Consider the following 7,433-nt stretch of genomic DNA (forward strand, 5'->3'; position numbering starts at 1 on the left):
CCTCTTATCAGCTCTGGAGCAGAGTGGCACCTCACCTAGCGCCGGGCGTGCACTCCCAGGGCCCCTCCTGCCCCTGCGCACTACCTCCCGCCTCTCCCTGCCTTTCTTCTCCCTCTGCCCCGCCTCCGTGCTCTGCTGCTTTATTCCTCCCTCAGCTGCTTCTCCTCTCTGGGTGCTGGGCCCGTGTCTCTCTTCCCTACTGCTTGCTTAGGCCCTCTCCCCTTTTCACTTATCAGTCTTTGGCCCTCTCTCTCTCTCTCTCTCCCTCCCTCTCTCTCTCTCTCCCTCCCTCTCTCTCTCGCGCTCCTGTTCTTAGAAGTCCCGCTCAGCTGCATATCCACCTTTTGGTTCCATTTTGAAAGCCCACGCACATCTCTGCCCCCACCTCTGCCATCTCCTCCTCTCGTTACTGTTCACTCGCTTCAGGATCGGGGAGAGAGAGGGAGAGAGAGAGAGAGAGAGAGAGAGAGAGAGATATGGCACTACTGAAGATAGACATTTTCTCCTCATGCCAGCAGGTGACATTCTCAGGGGCTTAATGTGCACAAGCTGCCATCCTCCCCGTGACGTCTTGGATCGAGTAGCTGAGAGGCAAAGGTGTGGGCGGTTAGAAAAGTATTAGTGCTGACTGTCAGTGCGGCAAAGCCGCAACGTCTTTTTTTCTTCTTCTTCTTCTCGAAATGATTCCAATTGCGAAAGTTTCACTCTCGGGCAGCTATGGATGGAGAATGGAGAGCGCGCGCGCACACACACCCAGCCGAGCCAGCCCGCCTTAATCCTTCCGTTTAGCCGAGTTTACCGTGCAAATTGGCCGGCTGCGACGCAGCTCGGCTGAACGGAGCATCCAGCAGCCAGACGTGGCCTCGTTTAGAAGCCGCGGGGCCCGTGTTCTTTCTTCCCTCTGACACGGGGGCCTCCCTCCCGGCCCGGTCTCTACGTTTAGCGGTTTGCTCGCATGCGGGGCCGCCATCATAGCGGCGGGAGACGCGAGGTGGTCGGTCTGCCTGGACATTTCGGCATTCAAACCCTGCTCTCGTGCTCCGGTTTTTCCACCCACGTTCAGCATGGTCTTGTGGGAGAGGTCATGTCCCGTAATGATGTTCAGTACTGGAAGGCGTTTCCAGCGCTGCGGAACCTTCCCGCTTCCACTTCCGAGCCCGTCCTGCTGCTTCTACTTTAACGTCTGCAGCGTTACAAACACCTGCTCTCGTCTGCTCCCGGCGCTGTTCACAATGAGTAATGCTGTAAAAACCTTTTATGTTGGAAATGATATACCTCAGGTGAAATAACAGCTAGACGCAAATGAAAAGACAGACCCAAATGATTAGCTAGACACAACACGTAGAGTTAAATTGCAAACCTGAATTCCTTTGCTGTTTACTCTGTTACCACTCATAGTTCCAAAATATTGCGTTTCTATTTGTCAGTCTTCGTCTTAATTAAACTTTTATTTGATCTTTTGTTTTCATCCTACTTTGTGCTTTGTTGTGGGGGTTGTTTGTTGTTTTTCCATTTCTCCGTGTTCAAAATGACTGATCTCACATTTGTAAGTTTTGGGAGTGCTTTAGCTTTCGTCCCTTTGAAGCAGTTAAAGATTTGAGTGCTCCTGCAGAAAACTGCTCCCACATGAATCTGCCACCGCAAGAAAAATACGACCTCCTTTAGTGTTCTCTCCCTTCTCCCGACCGGGTCCTGTTCATGGCCACCAGCTCTCCGACCTGCAAATACAGTAACCGCCTCCACCCGAGTGTGGCTTTTGTTCTCTAATTACCAGAAATGAAGAGTCGGTGGGAGATTGAGGGAGCACGAAAAGACCACAGCAGGAGAATCAGGGTCGGTGCGCGAGACCGTCCGCTCAGAGGGCCGTCCGTAGGACGGAGCCATTTACTCTGTGGAGCCATTTAACGACCAAGACGGATGAGGTAACCCCAGCTGACGACGGGCTTACAGTAGTTTGTGCAGTGCAGGTCAGTCAACAGGAGCAATGCAGATCCATGGAACGGCTGTGCATGTGATTAAATCGCACTTTTTCAAATCTATTTCAAGTACAAAACAGCTAAGTGGGCTATTAATGGTAAGAATGTTCAGGTCACATCTTTAAGGTCTTTCTTGAATTGCAAAGATGATTATATACTTGCACTTAAATTCGCCCATGTCTTGTCATTAGTTTAACAATCATGTGCTTAATTAAAACACATTTTTATTATGGCCTGACATAAATACATCAAATGTTTAAAACTAAACCAGTGCAGTAGTCTCCTTTTAAATAAAGCAAATCAAAACATAAGTTTCGTTATTCGAGAAACTCAAGTCTCATATTTCTGTCCCTGAATGAAAGTTTTTTTTTTTTTTTCTTCCCCCATCAAAGTGTAGCCTGAAGTACCCAAGCTGCACGTCACACTGTTATAAGGTCTTTTCCCTTAGAGAGATGTGTTATTACTTCCTGAGATTGAAGTTTCGCCCACCCCAGCAAACGTCTGCGTCTTTGTCGTTTTCAATCATTTACAGAGACAATCAGACGTAGACAGCAGGTGAAAGCCCTGTGGATTAACTGACCTCCATAAGAACAGCGTTACCTTTCTATTCGACAATTATTCTGCAACAAGGCGACGCTCCCTATGGAATTGCTATATTTTAGTTTAACATTTCTTCAGAGTGGTTTAACAGTACAGTTTCCAAACCCTTAATTGCCCTCGAGAAGAAGTGCTTCATTCAGACGTTATATGGCTCCACGTTGGACTTCCTGTGTGTTCCCACAATCCGTTTTAAAACGGGGGACCTCGCGAGCTGCGGCTAGAGGCACCGGTGCTGCCGGCCCCGTCCATACAGCAGGGTGGGTTAACGGCGGCCCAGACGGCAGCAGAGACGGATCGGAAGAGCTCCCATTCGGTCGGGCCAAGAGGGACCTGACCGACGTGGTCATTGTAATTCACAGGTAGAATGAGAGCAGAAGAGTGCAGGGAGGGGGTCCGTGTCCTCTTCTGCATGGAGTGCTCTTGACCATTTTAACGAGTCGAGTGGCTCCGCTGTTGGCCGAGAGCCACGGCACCCACATGAAGACAGCAGCCCCTCGTCCTAATGTGTCGATTGACCTTGACCTTGGGCAGAGAGGTGCCCGGCTAACGTGCTTCTCATAGGTCCCCCCCCCCCCACACACACACACACACACACCTACGGCCTTCGCTTCTGATCCTGCCTCGCGTTTCCTCTTCCTGACAGTAAAGCGAGCTCTCGACCGACCGTGAAGCTCCTCCGCCGTTAATGCGCTGAGATGTCGGAGGGTTTAGTAACGACGTCTGTGGGCCGGCGTGTTTAATAGCCCTTGCTGAAATATGTTTTATTATATCTCTGGGATTTGCCCACCTGCGCTGCCATAGTAATTTGCACCTGTGAAGGTCTTGCTCTTGCACGTGTGTGCACACGAGGGCTGACCCGCTCCCAGCTGCATATTAACGAGGTGCAGTGCTGAGGCGTCCGTGTGGGCGAGGACAGTTGAGTGAGACCGACACACTTCAAACTGCTGCTTGAAGCACGTGCTCTCTTAATAATGACTTATGTTTCTTCATATGTTGACCCATGCTATTTCCAAAGATAAATTCAACTAATAATCTGTCCTTAATCATTAGAGTGATGTATGCCCGACCGGTTGTCTGTCTATACACTGTTAAGAACCCATGTAGGACGTTGGGATGTTATTTCATTCATTTAGATGTGAATGAAAGATCACACCCACACGTTAGTTTATGTTTGCCTTTATGGCCGTGTGCTCTTATCCAAAGTGACTTACAGAAGTGCTTTGTTGGCTGCTCACATAGTAAAAAGAGATATTGGCATCTGGTGTACAACAGCACGGACCTCAGCGGGGTGTTGCATTGAGGAGTGCTTCATGGGAATTTAATGCCTCTTTTCGGAGGCACTGCTAAGCTTTAAACTTCCTGTTTTGTTGGAGCAACCAAAGAGCAGGTTTGCAGGTGTGGTGTTTCAAGCAGATATGGTGCACTCCCAGCCCGGTACTTGGGCACCGGTGCGACTTTTTGCGGTTTTGACTTAGCGGTCCAGTTAGAGCAGAACATCCGCTGTGATTTGACTCTCTGCGTCTATGATGGATGAACCAGGAATCACGACCTTTCATTTAAACACACACTCCCCGTTTCAGGATGGTTGGACCAATTAATGTAATCCTAAACAAAACCATGTTTAGTAGCCTATGTGATTTAATTATAACGGTTGCCGATCCTTCCTGAAGCCTGCAAGCCATCGATATCACCACATGCCAGGGAATCTTCCCCAGTGGAGAATCTTCTGCGGTGGCACGGTGCCAGGCCCTGAAAGGCAGATGCCTGTTTTTCGGCCTTCTGTAAGTGGGACAACACTCTGTGCCCTCCACACTGGTGGATTGACTCGGCTAACGTTTATTGCTGCCGGAAAGCTCCACAGTTGACTCGAGACTCATTATCTTGCCCCAAGGTGAAGTGCTACTTGCAGAATTCCTAGGCACTTGCTCGGAATACAGGCAGCAAGCATGCTTCTGCTTCCCGACGCGCCCTGCTGTCGCCGTCCCGCGGTCCCATCAGCATGGAAGCTGAAGCAAGTCCATACCACTCTGTCTCCCAACAGAGATGCTGTTGCTTCATCACTGCATTTTCCTCGTTCCATCACCCTCAGGCAGCTTCTTCATCTCGTCATCTGCCCGTACGACCGTTCCGTGCAGTTTTTTATCTCTGACTGCACATGGTCTTCTTGTTCCCCTCAACCGCCATTTACATCGTGATTGATAATATTCATTCACCCAGCTGCTTCAGTGGTGGATGGCGTGGTCCTGCAGGTTGTTGGTTCGATCGCTGTACATCACTAAGCTCATCAGTGTGCTATTGCTTCTTAATAATGTACCGAACAGACACTGGATCGTCGGATCACGTATTCCGATGCGCCACTGTACTGGCGTTCACCTTTGACATTCTCAGAGTCAACAGCGACAGCCTCCCCATTCAAATGCCTGATGTACGAGCTGCTCCAGACCATCTGCTAGCTCCCTTGTGCCTGGCGTAACAGAGCATTCACCTAGAATACATTTAAATGCCTGAAAATCGTAGACGACATTCTGTACTTAGTTGTAACATCAGAATTTCCTTTTACGTCCAGTATGATGGAGTGTGGAGGAGAATTGAAAAATGAAAATGATATCGCAGTTCTAATCTGTCCGGCTTGGATGGTAGTGCCGGGTGTGATTTGCCTAGGTGATGGCTGTGGGAGACAGCCAGGGCACGGGGACTCCAAGCATGTATAATGGAGTTATTCCTCTGGCCCGGGAGGACAGGTGTGACACAAGAGAGACCATTGTGTTGTGCTGGCACAGTGCCTCAGGCCAGGTCCATTGTTATACAGCATGCTTGAAGGTGGCTGTGTGTGTTTGTGTGTATGTACGTGTACAATGTGTGTTTAGAAACACGCGCATTGCATGTTCACACAGTTTCCTGCATACGGCACCTTCCTGTCTGCCAGTGGCAGCTTGTTAGGAGACATCAGTATAAGCTCTCCACACGGTTCTCGTTCTCGTTCTGCGTGCGTGCGTGCGTGCGCCGTGTCTTCCTCTCACCTCCATTTTCCTTCTCTCATTATTTTGTGTCAGGCCCAATCTGCTCCCAAATTCAAACCTAAATCGGGTCCCTTGATTCGTATCAGCCGGAAGAGCTCAGCCGCTCTCGTACCATGCGGTAGTCCCGTCCGGGCGCTTACTTGACAAGCAATCAAAGTGAGAGGCGAGGCTGCATCAGGACAGTGCTGCTCCGGCGAAACCTGAAAATAGCCCTGTCCTCGCCGCCCGGCGCCGTCTCGCGTGTGAGGACCTCCGTCAGGCGTGGCAGGCACGCTCGGCTCCCTCCGCCGTCCCGGCTCCATCCTGCCAGAGAGCGACACGGTCCACGAGGAGGGATTCTGCCGCACTGGCCTGTGAAACCAGCTGAGTTTGTTTCATACCACACTCTTCTCATCCCTATTTCTTTCTCTCTGCCCAGCTCTTTCTCTCTATCCTTTGTTCTCTCCATCCTTCCCTTTGGCCATCCCTTTTTCTCTCCCTCTCGCTCCCTTCCTCTCCATCTCCATCCCTCCGGCTCCCTCTGCGCATCCCCCTTTCTTTCTCTCCTTCCCTCTCTCTCGTCTATGCACCCCACCTGCCTCCACCTCCTCCTGGCTTCAGGAGAGGGGTGAGGGGCTGCAGCCAGCCAAATGCCAGCTGGAACGCAGTGAAGCTGCTGAGAGAGAGAGAGAGAGAGAGAGAGGGAGAGAGAGAGAGGGGGGGAGAGAGGGGGAGAGAGAGAGAGCGAGAGAGAGAGAGAGAGAATCACACTCATCGTGTTCTAAAAATACAGGAGGCTGCGGTTGATATTGATTAATGGGCGACGCAGTAGGGGAGTTGTAGGGATCCTCTACCTTTCACTGCGCTCTCTCCAAGCTGCCCCTCTGCCCCTCCCTCGTTCTCTCTGCGCTGCTTAATAGAGCGGGCCTCTTTTTCTTTTTCGGGGTTTTTTTTGTTTCTGCTTGGCTTTGAGAATCACGGCCACCTCCCTGTTTGTTGTTGAGAGCCCCCTGTTGAGGCGTCTGGCTTGGGTTTGAAAGTTCAAGTTCGACACAGCTCGCCACACTCCTGGTTCAGACATTCACGGCCTCTGTGGACAGAGTCTCCTGCCTATTGCTTGTTTGCAGTGTAATCCACCTGCGTTTAGTCGTCTTATTTACCAGTGCTCTTGGACTCTGCCATCCAGTAGCCCCCCAACACACACACGACACACATACATACACACATAGAAGGCCTGCCCATCCAGTTCCTGTTCACACACACCCAAACAAACAGAGACTGTCTCTTGTGCTCTAAAGGCTTATTACTGCAGATACAGGACTGAGAGTTGCTTACGGTCATGCAGCCCAAAACAAACATCTGTGTCCCTCGCTGGCCCCATGGACCAGCTGCTGTACTGTAGAGAAGAGTGTGTTTAACACACTCAAGACATCACGTGTGTGTGTGTGTATATGCATGTGCAGTGTGTGCACGCGTGTGTTTGTGTGTGAATACAACACTGGTGTGGTTTTTCTAGCTTTTTTAAGTACTTATATTTTTAATGACTAGCAGTCTTACCATCGGTACCATTACGTTGTGGCAGGTCCTCCTTGAGCACTGGCAGCACACGCACGGTGAGTGTTTTCACTGAGGGAAAGTCATTCATATTTTGTCATATTTTGACCTGCGCAATGGTTGGCCCCTGCACCAGACAGGAAACGCCCGTCACGGTGGACCTGCTGAAGATCCGCTGTACCCATCCGCTGTGGCACCGCATGAGCCTCGCAAATGTACCACACACACACACACACACACCTCGCAAACAGGCATGTGCGTTCTCGGCAGCCGTCTTGTGCTTGTGTTGTGCCAGGGGTCCTGA

Source organism: Electrophorus electricus, chromosome 16, assembly GCF_041902795.1.
Source record: "Electrophorus electricus isolate QZ-2024a chromosome 16, ASM4190279v1, whole genome shotgun sequence".
Taxonomy (NCBI): Eukaryota; Metazoa; Chordata; class Actinopteri; order Gymnotiformes; family Gymnotidae; genus Electrophorus; species Electrophorus electricus.